Below are 16,039 nucleotides of genomic sequence, written 5' to 3'. Positions count from 1 at the left end.
GATGTAGTATATGGCCAAAAAATAACTAGACTGTTGATGGTTAAATGCACTTGGGTGACACAGGCTCAGCCTGCAGCTGATGTAGGATATAGCACAAAATAACCACACTATCGATGGTTAAATACACTTGGTGATAGCTCGTGCTGGCGCACCACAAGTCACAAAATGGCCGCCGATCACCCCAGAAAAAAAGTGATCTAAAAACGCTCTGGGCAGCCTCAAAAAAGTGAGCAAGTCAATAATAGCACTTCAATGATCCACAGCTGCAGATCGATCACAGAATGAAGTCTTTTGGAGGAGTTAATCTGCCTAATCTCGCCCTAACGTCGCAGCTGCAACCTCTCCCTATACTGATCATAGCAGAGTGACGTGCGGCGCTACGTGACTCCAGCTTAAATAGAGGCTGGGTCACATGGTGCACTGGCCAATCACAGCCATGCCAATAGTAGGCATGGCTGTGATGGCCCTTGGGGCAAGTAGTATGACGCTTGTTGATTGGCTGCTTTGCAGACTTTCAAAAAGCGCCAAGAAAGCGCCGAACACCGAACCCGAACTTTTACGAAAATGTTCGGGTTCGGGTCCGTGTCACGGACACCCCAAAATTCGGTACGAACCCGAACTATACAGTTCGGGTTCGCTCATCCCTAGTAGTGACCGTAAAAGCACACTTTTTTTTCTGGGTTGAAAAACTATTCCCAAATTTGCCATTCTCAAAATAACTAGTTTCTGGTATTGGAGGCCTACTTGAAATCTATCCCAAAAAGGATATCTTACATTGAAGGTACTGATAGTGTCATTCAGAAAAACCTAAGACACATGCTACCGTGCAGATAGAAGTCTGATTCTGAGATTAAACCTTAACCTGTCACACAGTGCAAAAAAAAAACAGGTCTCACATTTCTAGTCAATGGTCTGCCGGGTGTTCACTCCAAGGTCATGGAAGTCACGCCTGCGGCCACCCCGTTCTCCGAGGGATATGTCCTGAAATCCAGCTGAAAGCTGCAGAACATCAGTCGGAGGTCTCTCCACTACTGGCGGGCCTCTCTGGCGCCCTCTTCCCACAAGCAAAGGCTTGGCTGGTGGCTGCTGGGGTCTTTCAATGCGTCTAGGTTCTTGAGCCTCTTGCTCCTGTCCAGGCTGTCCTTGGCTGGGCTTCCCCCTGGCACGTGCTCTTCCGCGGGCTCTAGCTCGTCCACTCATCTTCTATTCCTGAGAGGATATAAACCGCTAATAAGGTCAATCTGCTGCCTAGCAGCTCCGCCGTGGCACAATCACCTCAGAAGTCGCACACTGGTGACTTTAGGTATCTTCACTGGTCACTTTGAGCAGAATGACGACATCCGACTCACGGCACCAAATGTAACCCTCTTTTCCTTGCACCATCTGCGACACCTCCAGCTTTCACACTCACTCGGTCACCAGCTCCTCCAGGCATAAACTCTAAGTGGACTCTAAGGGACGACACTCAGGTCTTCTGTGGTTTAAAGCTTTATTGAGGTGGAGTGCACTTGGCTGGAGCCTGTAATACAACAGGGAAACACTGCCACTATGTGGTATACAGCCAGGTCACCAGCCCACCTATATCATAACAGGCAGGCATTATATTACATTCCCACATACATGTTACAGGATATAACAAAGCATACAGAAAAATGAACAAGAGAAAATCATTTACAAAGATATTGCAGCAGGGTGACCTGGAATACAGCATGTCTTGCAGCCATTTTAGGAAGAAAACATGGCTCTCTAACTGTACATCTACTCAGCCTAGCATGTGCTGCAGGGTTTAAAGGCTGCTAAAAAACATACAGTCACCTCTTTACATTCTACAGAACTATTATGGGTATATATTATAACTTTTTACAATAGATAAATGAACTTTAGCTTTAGAGAACTTAGACAGAGATCCTACCTCCTTCACAGTAAATGTCTGCACTGAGGAGACCAAACCAATTAGCAGAATACACAGGGGGCTTTCTGGAAGAGTCCACTGTAAAGACTCTGTTAAAACTTGCAAACCTGCAGACTGGATATTTGGTGAAACTTCATGTGGTTCATATTGACTGTACTACACCACTGACTTGGTGCCTGGGCCTAAATATGTGACAGTGGCCTGTTCCAGTGGTGGGTCACGTGATGCCTGATTCTCTGCTATGACATGAAGACAGATTCTGTGCTGACATAAGGCCAAATTCTCTGTTACGGGACCTCTCTCCTCTGCCTGGTTGCCGGGGCCTAAATGTGTGACAGTGGCCTGTTCCAGTGGTGGGTGACGTGATGCCTGATTCTCTGCTATGACATGAAGACAGATTCTGTGCTGACATAAGGCCAAATTCTCTGTTACGGGACCTCTCTCCTCTGCCTGGTTGCCGGGGCCTAAATGTGTGACAGTGGCCTGTTCCAGTGGTGGGTGACGTGATGCCTGATTCTCTGCTATGACATGAAGACAGATTCTGTACTGACATAAGGCCAGATTCTGTGTTACGGGACCTCTCTCCTCTGCCTGGGCCTAAATGTGTGACAGTGGCCTGTTCCAGTGGTGGGTGACGTGATGCCTGATTCTCTGCTATGACATGAAGACAGATTCTGTGCTGACATAAGGCCAGATTCTCTGCTATGGCATGAAGAGACCGATTCTGTGCTGACATGAAGCCAGATTCTTTGCTATGGCATGAAGAGACTGATTCTCTGCTGACGTGATGCCAGATTCTCTGCTATGGGACCTCTGTCCAATTGATATTGGTTAATTTTTATTTTTTAAATTTTAATTCATTTCCCTATCCACATTTGTTTGCAGGGGATTTACCTACATGTTGCTGCCTTTTGCAGCCCTCTAGCTCTTTCCTGGGCTGTTTTACAGCCTTTTTAGTGCCCAAAAGTTCGGGTCCCCATTGACTTCAACGGGGTTCGGGTCCGGGACGAAGTTCGGGTCGGGTTCGGATCCCGAACCCGAACATTTCCGGGAAGTTCGGCCGAACTTCTCGAACCTGAACATCCAGGTGTTCGCTCAACTCTAATCACGGACAGTAATCCGATTGAGTTCACGGAAATCCAGACAAGAACTCTGCTGCCTCTCGAGACTTGGAAGGTCTTGTGTCCTTTAGCCAAACTCTCTGTAATAAACTCTCTCATGGCAGTCTTTCAGGTTCAGAAAGGTTATACAACCAAAATTTGGGCAATTTAGCTCCAGGAATAAGATTGATAGGACAATCATATTCCCGATGGGGAGGTAAATCCTGGCATCCACTCTTAGAAAACATTTCGGCAAAAACGCATATAATAGAGGGTAATGTCCTAGTAGTTAAAACAGAAAGAGATGTATTCAGACAATTGTCAAAGCAATAATCACCCCAATCCAGAATCTTTCTAGCTTGCCAATCAATGGTTGGATTGTGCTTGCTTAACCACGGTAAACCCAGAACCACCAGAGCAGGGAGACCCTCCAACACAAAACACAAGATAAATTGTTGATGAAAGTCACCCACTCAATCTGATATCATGCACCACTTGAGCTAAACACTTCTGAGTTAGAGGTGCAGAATTAATAGCAAAAACAGAATTTTTTTTTTCTAATGCACTCTATGACAACCCGTGCATACGGACGAACTGAGCATCAATCAAGTTCACCCAGCCCCGCTGCCGATAAACACCTTAATCCCCACAGTTTTTTTACTCTAGCGCCACCTCAGCAGCCAGGAGAAATCAGGAACTACCAGTAAAAAATAAAAGCGCATTTTCTGACTCTCCTCTCACCCCTCCAAGAGTCAGATGGTTATTAAATGTCCCGCTTTTCTTTTTGCCGTTGAATGTATGGACATACTCTGATAAAATGTCCCTTTTGTCCACAGAAAAAAAATAAAACACTCCCTTCCTATTACCAATATGCTACACACACAGCTTTACTCCAGGTTTCCATAACAACCCAGCCAACCCAAGTCACACGACACAGTGCACAACTACACTGCTAGACGCATCCATCTTGGATGGATTTTTTGCGACTGTCGTGTCACAGTCGCAACATGTCACATGTCGCAGTGAGACACCATAGCCCATGATCATTAAAATTGTTGACAAAATGTCGCGCAACTCATGTAGTCCTAACCTTCAAGGGGGCAGGGCCCCTGGGAAGGTCCCCGCTAAAGGGGGCAGGGCCCCTGGGAAGGTCACCGCTAAAGGGGGCAGGGCCCCTGGGAAGGTCACCGCTAAAGGGGGCAGGGCCCCTGGGAAGGTCACCGCTAAAGGGGGCAGGGCCCCTGGGAAGGTCACCGCTAAAGGGGGCAGGGCCCCTGGGAAGGTCAATGTCAAGAGAGTAAGGTGCTGTGAAACTCACTGATATAGGGGTGGGCTACTATGAAGCTGAAAGTTTGGAGGGGTCAGTGTTAAGGAGTGAAGGGCAGTGGAGTTCACTGTTAAGAGGGCAGGGTGCTGTAGAGGTCACTGTTATGGGGGATACTGTGGATTTCTTTTAACGACACACAGAAACATCAAATTAAATGGATTAAGTATACCCGAGCGAAGTCTGGTCCTTCTGCTAGTGAACTATTAAAAGCTCAACAAAATGTCTACTTGGACTGCTCTCCTAGGAATGTAACCGGTTTGGGATAGTCAAAACTGCTGACACATGCTCTTTAATTATATTTTTATTTTACTCATTAGATCTGTTCAGGATAATATAAAAAAAGAAAACTTCTTATTTATAGATTCAGCAGGTCTCCATCTTAATGTTTGCAAGCAAAGACACAGTAGTGTTTTACAAGCACATTCAGCCGGACAGAATCAGCCTCTTCTCCAAGTATCTCTTGGAATCTGTAACGATAAGATATATTCAGCATCATCATCATAGAAATGGCATCAGTATCTTATACATGCTTATTCATCTTTTTGCTGTGATATAGGTCTTCCAAAAGAAAATGCATCTTTCTTTATAGGTTATTTTTAGGGTTGAGCGAACCCGAACTGTAAAGTGGGGTTTGTACCGAACTTTAGGATTTTTGGACCCCGGACCCAAACATTTCTGTAAAAGTTCGGGTTCGGTGCTTTCTTGGCGCTTTTTGAAAGGCTGCACAGCAGCCAAATCAACAAGCTTCATACTACTTGCCCCAAGAGACCATCACAGCCATGCCTACTAATGGCATGGCTGTGATTGGCCACAGCAGCATGTGACCCAGGCTCTATATAAGCTTGAGTCACGTAGCGCTGTACGTCACTCTGCTGTTACAAGTGTAGGGAGAGGATGCTGCTGGACTTGTGATTTCAGGGAGAGAATAGAGAATCTACCGTAACTCAGTGATCTACCTAGAAATAGTTGTGTGGGTGCAGGACACAATCGTTTTACCCTGCCCTGAGGCCATTGACCAAAAAAAAACAACTTTTATAATTCTGTTAATTAGGTGGGTGGCGGCGGGCATTTTATGCATGCTCAGTGCACCAGCACTGCATCTGAGTTTTTGGGACATTGCAAATCACCAATTTTTTGGGGCAAACTACAACATCTGGATTAGTCAGTGTGCAATGGTTCACATGCGGTGGGACTGCTCGCCCAATGAGAAACACGCTACAGTGTTTGGTGTTTGAGCAGTTCCCCCATATTGGCCACTGCAATTCTACAGTGATTTTGGGGCTTATGTCATTGGGGCTTATGTCATTGTGAGATACACCCTTAATACATTTGGGTTACATTCAGAGATTTTAACCCTTTCAAGACCAAGGGTCATTGATGCCCTAGTGTCCATGTCAAAATTTACAAATCTGACATGCGTCACTTTGTGGTAATTGGTTTGGAACACTTACTTATCCAAGCCATTCTGAGATTGTTTTCTCGTGACACATTGTACTTCATGATAGTCATATATTTGAGTCAATATATTTCACCTTTATTTATGAAAAAATCCAAAATGAACCCAAAATTTTGTAACATTCACAATTTTCCAAATTTCAATTTCTCTGCTTCTAAAACAGAAAGTGATACCTAATAAAATATTTATTACTTAACATTCCCCCTATGTCTACTTTATGTTGGCATCATTTTGGAAATGTCATTTTATTTTTTTTAGGACGTTAGAAGGCTTAGAAGTTTAGAAGCAATTCTTAAACTTAAGAAAATTTCCAAAACCCACTTTTTAAGGACCAGTTCAGGTCTGAAGTCGCAATGACCCCATTGTAGAAACTACACCCCTCAAGTTACTCAAAACTGATTTTACAAACTTTGTTAACCCATTAGGTGTTAACTAAAGGAATTTGGAGATGAAATTAATACATTTCACTTGTCAGATTTTCCATTTTATTACTTTTTTTCTTTAACACATTGAGGGTTAACAGCCAAACAAAACTCAATATTTATTACACTGATTATGCGGTTTACAGAAACACCCCACATGTAGTCGTAAACTGCTGAAGGAAAGGAATGCCATACGGTTTTTGGAAGGCAGATTTTGCTGGATTGGTTTTCTGAAAGCCATATGTTTTTTATTTTTCTGCCGATAGTCTTGTGCAGGGGCTCGTTTTTTGCAGAATGTGTTGGTTTTAATTGGTACCATTTGTGGGTACATAGGATTTTTTGATCATTCATTATTACACTTTATGGGGCAAGGTGACCAAAAAATTGGCTGTTTTGGAACAGTTTTCATTTATTTATTTTTACAGCGTTCATCTAAGGAGTTAGGTCATGTGATAGTTTTATAGAGAAGATCGTTACGGACGTGGCAATACCTAATATGTATACTTTTTCTTATTTAAGTTTTACACAATAATAGCATTTCTGAAACCCCCAAAAAATGATGTTTTAGTGTCTCCATAGTCTGAAAGCCATAGCTTTTATATTTTTTTGGGCGATTGTCTTAAATAGGGTATCATTTTTTGCGGGATGAGGTGACGGTTTGATTGGTTCTATTTTGGGGGTCATAAGCCTTTTTAATCGCTTGCTGTTGCACATTTTGTGATGTAAGGTGACAAAAATAGCTTTTTTGGCACTTTTTTAATGGTGCTTATCGGACTGGGTCTATCATGTGATATATTTATAGAGACGGTCGTTACGGACGCGGTGACACCTAATATGTGTATTTTATTTTTTCAATTTTTTTATAGGAAAAGGCAATTTTTTTTAATTTACATTTTTATTTCTTCTTTTATTTTTCATTTTTATTATTTTCACTTTCTTTTTTTATCAAGTCCCTCTTGGATCATGAAAATCCAGTGGGGCTGATGGCTGTACTATACTTTGCAATGCTCTTGCATTGCAAAGTACAATACTATTAGATGCCCTGTAGGTGGCAACAGCAGACGCTTTTGCAAAGCGTCCGGTTGCCATGGCAACCATCGGGCGTGGCCATCACAGCGCAGCAGCCCTGATGGTTGAGAGAGGGAGCTCCCTCCCTCTATTAACCCCATGGATGCCGCAACCGCGGTATCTATGGGGTTACAGCAGAGTGTCAGTATAGAGCTGACACTCTCTGCTGATGGCGGCGGCTCAGGAATGGAGCCGCCGCCATCACACACAGCAGGGGGACCGGGGGCAGCGCTGGAAAGGTGGGGGGTACGGCCGCATTGAGGGAGGCTCGGGCAGGAGAGGCAAGGAGAATGCATGGGGCGGACCGCATCAGGGGCAGACTACATGAATATGGATGGGGCGGGGGAACTGCATCAGGGGCAGGCGCGGACAGGGGGGTGTTGGAGGCACACAGATCGGGGGGCACAGGAAGGAGGCACAGATCAGGGCCTGAAACCGGCATTTTTTTCACTGCCGCGATCCGATTGGTTAGTCTGTGCAGACTAACCAATCGGATCGATTGCCGGCAAGGGGCCACTCTGATTGGTCCCTTGCCAGCATTACTGCACTGTATGCTGTCCGTGACCGCAGCTGTGCAGGGGCAGAAGCTTTATTCCAAGCGCTAAAGAGCTGGTTTGACGTTTAGACGCGATAGCTGCACGGGGCATGTGCAAAAATCACGTATATTAACGTATTACAGTCGTGAAGGGGTTAAATACCGCCATTTGGTGCACCAATATTGATTTCAGGCCTACAGAGCTTCAGGCTTTGTGAGATACCACCTCTACATACAGGGGTTGAATTAGGCATTTGAAATACAGCCATTTGAAATGCAGCCATTTTGTGTAAAGAAATATTTACTTCAGGCCTACACTGATTCAGGGCGTGTGTGATTTCCCCTATACATAAAGGGGTTTGAATTAGGCATTTGAAATACAGCCATTTGAAAAAAAGCCTTTTTGTGCAAATAAATATTTACTTCAGGCCTACACTGATTCAGGGCGTGTGTGATCCCCCATACATACACGGGTTTGAATTAGGTATTTAAAATACAGCCATTTTGGGCAAGAAAATTTTATTGAGGCCTAGTCTGGTTCAGGCCATGTGAGATACACCCCTTAAATACTGTCGTTCTATTCTACTATTAAACACCCATTTATGGCAAGATCCTAAATTTAAAAAATATGAGGAGAGAGTCAAATAAGGGACGTGGCGCAGGTCGTGGTGCTGCTGGTGGAGCTCCTGTTGCAGGGAGAGGACGTGGTCGATCTGTGCCAGCTACCCGCACAAATGAAACCACTTCCTCAGGTGAGTAGGCATCAAAACCTGCAGCGGTATTTGGTCAGGCTTAATGCTGCTCTACAAATGGTGAGGCCTAAACAAGTACAGGCGATAGTAGATTGTCTTCCACCCAATTAAAGAACTGGAGCCACTGTCAGCAACCCAGTCTCCTGCTGAAAGACCACAGTTGGCACCTGCAGCCGATGTCCATCAGTCTTTCACCTCACCCCCTTGCAAATCAGCCAAGCAGTCTGAGCCCCAGATCATGCAGCAGTCTCTTCTGCTTTTTGAAGACTCTGGTAGTAGGGTTTCCCAGGGCCATCCACCTAGCCCTGCCCCAGAAGAGGAAGAGATTGAGTGCACCGATGCCCAACCACTTATCTTTCAAGATGAGTACATGGGAGGACCATCGCAGCACGTCTCGGATGATGACGAAACAGGTGCCAACTGCTGGGGCTTTCGAAAGTGTGCAGACTGACAAGGAAGTCAGGGGTGAAGACTGGGTGGAAGATGATGTGGAGGACGATTAGGTCCTTGACCCCACATGGAATCAAGGTAATGCGAGTTACCTATGTAGTTCGGAGGAAGAGGCGGTGGTCGCACAGAGCCACCAGCACAGCAGAAGAGGGAGCAGGGTGCAAAAGCAGAGCGGCCGTCCTCTAGACAGTACGCCTCCTACTGCCCACCGCAGCAAGGGACCGAGCACAAGAAAGCCAGCTCCAAGGAGTTCCCTAGCGTGGCAGTTATTCAGACAATGTGCTGACGACAGGACACGAGTGGTTTGCAAGCTGTGTAATCAGAGCCTGAAGCGAGGCAAACGTTCTCAACCTGAGCACAACCTGCATGACCAGGCATTTAAGTGCAAAGCTGGAAAGCGCCTGACTGTATAGGGAGGGTGCTTAGGGACTGATGGTCCTCCCCCTCCCCCCTTTTCCCCTTAGGGGTATTTAGGAATCTGGCCCCGTCTCAGTAATGGTTAAGTAGGTTGCAGGTTAGGGTCATTGAGGGTTAATCACTGGGGAACCTCCTTAGACAGGATGGGGGCGGTGCAGGAAATCCTGAAGGTCACATATACCTTCTCTCTGTCCTGGTCACTTCCTCTTGCAAGTGGAAGCAGATTGGTATGGACATACCCCTTTGCTCTGTCCACACCAGGAGTCCACAGGTGGTTCTGCCCTTTTGAGCTGCTTCCTGGTGAGTTACATGAGGAGGGGAGGGTTAGCTGTGCTCTGTTAGAGCAGCTTGAGCTCTACCCTGCCATCCTCCTCCCCTGTGCCTGCTTCTGGGGCTTTGTGCAGCTGCTGCTGCGGTATACATGCAGCTCCAGCGCTTCAGAGGTCTGCTCGCCGTTGCTCCTAACCCCCCCGAATTTTATTATCCCCCAGCTTCCCGCGTGTGTGCGCCGTTTCTTTCGACCCATCCTGTGATGTCTGTGGTGCTGCGCTGTGTCAACGCCCCCCCCCCCCCCCCTTCCCAGCTTCTGTTCCATGGCGTTAGGGCTAAGCAAGCCGGGTGGGATTGTTGGTCTCCCCGGTAATATAGGGCAATATGGGGTCCTCACCCCTCCCCCTGCTGCTTTGGACGGCCTCCTTTAGCTCCCATGGCCTAACCCCCGCCCCCCTTCCCCTGCAGCGTTTACCGGGTCCTGGGCACCGCTGGGCAGGCGAGTTTTCATATGTGCTGCTTGTTTTAGCTTCCCCCAGTCTCCTGTCCAGTATTATAGATTAACCCCTCGTGCTTGCCATGTCCGATTGCGGTGCACCTGTGCCTATGGCTTCTAAGGGGTATTCCTACTGTCCCAGCTTTGCGATCAGAGCCCCTTCCGTACAATGAGACTCTCTGGGTCTTATTTGCAGCCATTATGGCGACACCCCCCCCCTCCTTCCTCCCCTTCACGCAGGCACAGGTGCGGTTTTTTCTTCCCTTAGGTTGCCTGGAGGCATGGCCGTAATGGATTCCACATGCGTCAGTCCTGTCGCCGTTCCTGGGTTTCAGGGAGAAATTGGCGCTCCAGATCCTCAGGTGGCGCTTATCATCGTCTTTAGGACGGATGTCAGGCGCATCGGAGGAGTCTGGTTATACAATCACCGTATCGAGGCTGTTGCCTGACCGTCACTCCAGGGCTCGGCCTGGTCGCTGCAGCCCGTACCCGCTCCTTTGGAGGTTCCGTTCCTCTCTGTACTGGTGAGTACTGCGGGGAGGATGGTTCTTGTGCAGAGTTAGAATCACTGGTAGAGGCGGTGTCCCTGCCTTAATAAATAAAAAAATTTAAATAAAAAAAAAACAAAAACACAATCTCGATGGTCGCTTAATGGCTTAAAAATAGGGTGGATTTACAGAGCCTGTAGGTTACCCGCACATATTTTCCTGGAAATTGGGCAACTCAGGTGCAGCCCTGAGCAACGGGATATCATTAGCATATATGGAGGTTTTTTCTGTCTACGTTTTTAAAAAAAAAAAAAAAAAGAAAGAAAATGACTAACCGAATTAATATATTATAGGCATTAAAATATACAAATGAATAACAAAGGGTATTATAAAAAATAAAAAAAAATAAAAATATTGGAACTGAGTATATATATATATATATATATATATATATATATATATATATATATATATATATATATCTCTCTAGGTATTATATAAAAAAATAAAAATTAAAAAAATAAAATTAAAATAAAACGTGATTAAAAAGAATGAAATGATACTAATAAATGATTTAACAATGTAATTTTATGGATAAAAAAAATAAAAAATTGTATATATTACGATAAAGGTATAAAAAAAAAATATATAAAAAAAAAAAGAATACATATATAAATAAACAGGTTTGATCGATGTATATATTTATTATGTATGTTTATATTCTCCTGCATGAGAAGCCTTGCTTCTATCTTGTGTCTTGTTTATTGGCTGGCCTTTTTTGCGGATGTTTTTCAGGATAGATCAGTCCTGTCGGGTGTTCTCCCAATTTCCCTTTCAGCATGGAGTGTAGTATTTAAAAAAATAAAATAAAAAAAAAAAATAAAAAAGTAGTACTGCCTGTTATGCGCCTATCTGCGGGCACTAGGCCGTGTGTATATAAAAAAATAAAAAAATAAAATTAAATATATAAGCGTTTTATTTGGCCTTTCAACAATGACATACAGGACATGGTTAGTACATATATACGGAGGCGAGACGCAGTAGTAGTAATCCCTCTAGCATTCAGCTCTATAGCTCGTGGCTATGGACCTTCCTTTAATGTAAATGGTTATGAGTTCATATCATCACAGCCACAATTACGGTTTTCTCTTTCTGCAGTCTACGGTACGGGTCACCGGCCCAAGGTTCCGTTGGTATGGTTGATAACTGTGCACTGCTGCTGAGCTTACAACATGTCTGTGCAGGCGGGCAGCTTGGTGGTGATGCACTTTGCTCATGTCCAGTGCTACAGGAGTTACAGTGCGGTGGGATCCAGTTGGGTAATCCAGGGGAGATGTACACGATGTTAGCAGTTCATGAGACTTTCTTCTAGTCCAGCTGGGTTGGTTGCCGTGAGGGCGGTATTAGTATACAGGTGCCACATGGTTTGTACGAAGCAGGGCTGCCCCTTGTTGAGTGGATATGGCGGAATCAGTAATCGCAGGTATAACTAGATGGTAAGCCAGTAGCGGATAACAAGGTCCGTTCGTAGACATCGCTCAGGGGGAGCCTTGATATAACACCATTCATGGAGTTACACTGTTAAACTGCAGCCGTTCATTCCCCGTTCGGATCTAGGTTGTGATGCGGGTCAGACCCACTGACAGGTCCTCTTGACAGGACTTCACAGGTCGGCATGGTGACCCTCCAAGCATTATTTGCATGTATCGTTTCATTGTATGGTAGGCGATACGGGTATAGTTAGGGAGTATTTAGTTTGGATAGTCACGTCCCGTCTCCTTCAGCCTTCTGTTCTGGCTGATTGTCTCTTCATTCAAGGCCGCACTGCGCGGGGGGTTGTTATTCCAGAATTTTTGTATGGGTAATAGTACTCGGGATTGGGGTCTGTCTATACATGTCGATCCAGTTAATATAAAGGGGTGGGTACCTCCCCTCCGCCTGGTTTCGATCCGGCTGGTCGGTTCGTTTGGTATTCTGTAATGACTTCACGCATGGTGGGGCTCCAATTGTTTTTCCCTTTAGGTTAGGTTTTCCCCAGGCGGTTTGACAATTTGTGGGTGATTTGGGCCGGCGCTCGGGGGGGTGTGTACCCGGACTGGTTTGTTCGGGTACGGTAAAATAAAATAAATCTGGTTGCATTTATTATCTATGCCAGTCTGGATAGGCACAACCTTGTTCTCTATATAGAGCTTTGAGGATACAATTCTGATTACTCCTACTGGGACACAGCTTTTATCATCTCCACTGGACTCACCCATATGATATGGGCTTATTACACTGGGACTTTAATTGTGAGAAACATCTAGGTCTCCAGGAAAATCGAGTATTCATCGATTAAGGATATTGTTTTGTTAGTTGCTTTTTAATTTTATGCATGTATCTTACCTTCTCCAGAGCAAGAGGTGGCTCTCTTCGTCCAGAGCACCTAGCGTGATCACGCACAGTGAGCCATCCGTTTACTCTTTCCAAGTGCACTATGGTTTGACAATTTACCTTGGTCTTTAAAAAAATAATAACAAAAAAGAAAATACTTTTTGGATGAAATAACTATTCTGTGTCTAGTTGTGCGATCCTCTTTTGCGTGTTGTGGCTCGGGCTAATTGTTTTTTCTTTCAGATTTGGGGCGTTTAGCGGTTCGATGGCTGGCTTTCGTATACCTTCTGTGCGGTGCGGAGAGAGGAACAGAGGCTGGTGGGCGCTCTTTGGTTTTTCGAGAGGTGGAAGTCTTTTGGACAAGGATCCTGGAATTCTGGTGGTCATAACTCCTTCCAGAGGTGGTTGGTATAGAGTTCCGCCGGAGGCGCGGTGATACTGGTGACCCACGCTGTGGTAATGCACCTTTGTCTATTCCAAAGCTCTGGACCTCATGTGTCCTGACATATGATTATCCCTTTCTCACCCACCTCCTCAGGCAGAGTGTCCCATAGTCTCACTGCTCTTACCGTAAATAATCCTCTTCTATGTTACATTCTTACCTCCAGACACAGAGAATGTTCCCCTTGTCACAGTCCTGGGGATAAATAGATGAGGGGAGTGATCTCTGTACTGACCCCTGATATATTTATACACAGTTATTAGATCTCGCCTCAGTCTTTTTTCTACAGTGAATAAACCTTATTTTGCCAATCTTCCAGGGTACTGTAGTTGCCCCATTCCAGTCATTACTTTAGTTGCCCTCCTCTGAGCCCAGAGCTGTACACAGTACTCCATGTGTGGTCTGACTAGTGATTTGAAAAGTGGTTTGACTATGCTCTCATCACGGGCCTTATTGGCCTTGGTTTTTAATGGGACCTGATGGTGTCTTCCTTTTGGGTGTTAATTTGGACAATTCCTTTTCTGGCCTGTACGTGAGCTAAAAACAGACTCGGTTATGCTGGGTGGTGGTCGGAGCCCCGTTGGGAGTACGGGCCTCCTCAGTGGCGGCATTTGAGTACAGCGGAGATTTGGTGGTAGCAGATGGAGTAACTGCCCACTGGGAGTCCAGCGGTTGGCAGACAGCTCTGATGATTACGGTTTAACTTGCCCGCTGGGAGTCCAGCCTTTGGCATACTGTTCCGATATTATGGTTTATTAAGGTTTGCCGCTTTAATAAAGAAGCTGTGGCCGATCACCATCCAGCAATAAAGTGATACAGTTGTCGTGTCTTTTGTTATGGGTCAAGGTTGGGTAAAGGGGCCAAGGGTGAGTTAAAGGTGGTAGCCCCTTCCCCTGTTACCCGGGATACCAGCAGTCACAAGCTGCAGTGAAGTAGACACCTCAAAAACAAAGAAAGGTCTCTGGCTCCTCCTGCTTCCTCTTGTGCTGCAGTCGCGGCCTCTTCATCCACCTCTGGAGTGACAGTGCCACCTGGCACCCCACAAACAGAGGATCTGCCAGCAATACCAACACCTGGGTCACAAAGCATCTCCACAATGTCCCACGGAAGCGTTCAGCTCTCCATATCCCAAACGCTGGAGAGGAAGAGGAAGTACCCCCTACCCACCCACGATCCCTAGCCCTGAATGCCAGCATTTCTAAATTACTTGCCTTTGAAATAGTGTAATTCCGTCTGATGGAGACGGATAGTTTTAAAGGCCTTATGGCGGTGGCTGTCCCACAGTACGTCGTGCCCAGCCGCCACTACTTTTCAAGGCGAGCCATCCCTTCCCTTCACAACCAAGTAGGGGACAAAATCAGGTGTGCACTGCGCAACGCCATCTGTGGCAAGGTGCACCTGACTACAGATACGTGGACCAGTAAGCATGGTCAGGGCAGTTATATCTCCATAACAGCACACTGGGTAAATGCAGTGGCGGCTGGGCCTGAGGCGGATAGCAGTTTGGCGCATGTCCTTCCACCACCAAGGATTGCAGGGCGCTTCAGTTTGCCTCCTGTTGCTTCCTCCTCCTACTCTGCTTCCTCATCTGGTCAGCGTAACACCTTCACCACCAAATTCAGCACAGCCAGTGGTAAACGACAGCATGCAGTTTTAAAACGTATCTGTTTGGGGGACAAACCCCACACCGCGCAGGAGCTGTGGACGGGCCTTGAACAACAGACCGATGAGTGGTTTGTGCCAGTCAGCCTCAAGCCCGGCCTGGTGAAATGAGATGAGCGAAATCTCGTAGCAGCTCTGGGACTAGCCGGTTTGACGCACATCCCTTGCCTGGCGCATGTGCTGAATTTGGTGTTGCAGAGATTCCTTAAAAATTACCCCGACATGTCAGAGCTGCTGCATAAAGTGCGGGCCGTTTGTGCGCGCTTTCGGCGTTCTCACCCTGCCGCTGCTCACCTGTCAGCGCTGCAGCGTAACTTTGGCCTTCCCGCTCACCACCTCATATGCGACGTGCCCACAAGGTGGAACTCCACCTTGCACATGCTGGCCAGACTGCGAGCATTAGCAGGCAATAGTAGCGTTTCAGCTGCAGCACACACGGGTGAGTCGCTCGGCGGAACAGCACCACTTCACCACCGAAGACTGGGCCTCCATGCGAGACCTGTGTGCCTTGTTGCGCTGTTTCGAGTACTCCAACATGGCCAGTGCGGATAACACCGTTCTCAGCGTTACTATCCCACTTCTATGCCTCCTTGAAAAAACACTAAACGCTCCTGGCGATGATGGAAGAGGATATGGCACAGGAGGAGGAGGAGGAGGAGGAGGAGGAGGAGGAGGAGGAGGAGGAGGAGGAGGAAAAGGGATCATTTCATAGGGTTTCCAGCCAGTCATTCCCAAGTGGCTCCGAGGGTGGGTTCCTGCACCCACAAACCCAAGGTACAGAATTGTCCAGCAAGTGCACAGTTCTGGAGGATGAGGAGGTGGAGGATGAGGAGGAGGAGGAACCATGTTCACAGCAGGGTGGCACCCAG

At 46.4% G+C, this 16,039-nt stretch overlaps 1 long non-coding RNA gene across 1 annotated transcript in view; it reads left to right on the top strand.

Annotated features, from left to right (window-relative positions):
• Positions 1-13,434, top strand: part of LOC121007922 — a 414,279-nt gene extending 400,845 nt beyond the window's left edge. The window contains exon 3 of the long non-coding RNA XR_005780489.1: positions 13,325-13,434. This is a non-coding gene — a long non-coding RNA (uncharacterized LOC121007922). The remainder of the gene's footprint in view (positions 1-13,324) is intronic.
• The last annotated feature ends 2,605 nt before the right edge of the window (positions 13,435-16,039 follow it).

Source organism: Bufo bufo, chromosome 7 (assembly GCF_905171765.1).
Source record: "Bufo bufo chromosome 7, aBufBuf1.1, whole genome shotgun sequence".
Classification (NCBI taxonomy): Eukaryota; Metazoa; Chordata; class Amphibia; order Anura; family Bufonidae; genus Bufo; species Bufo bufo.
The sequence above is the reverse complement of the archived record's forward strand: the minus strand, read 5'-3'. Positions and strand labels throughout refer to the sequence as shown.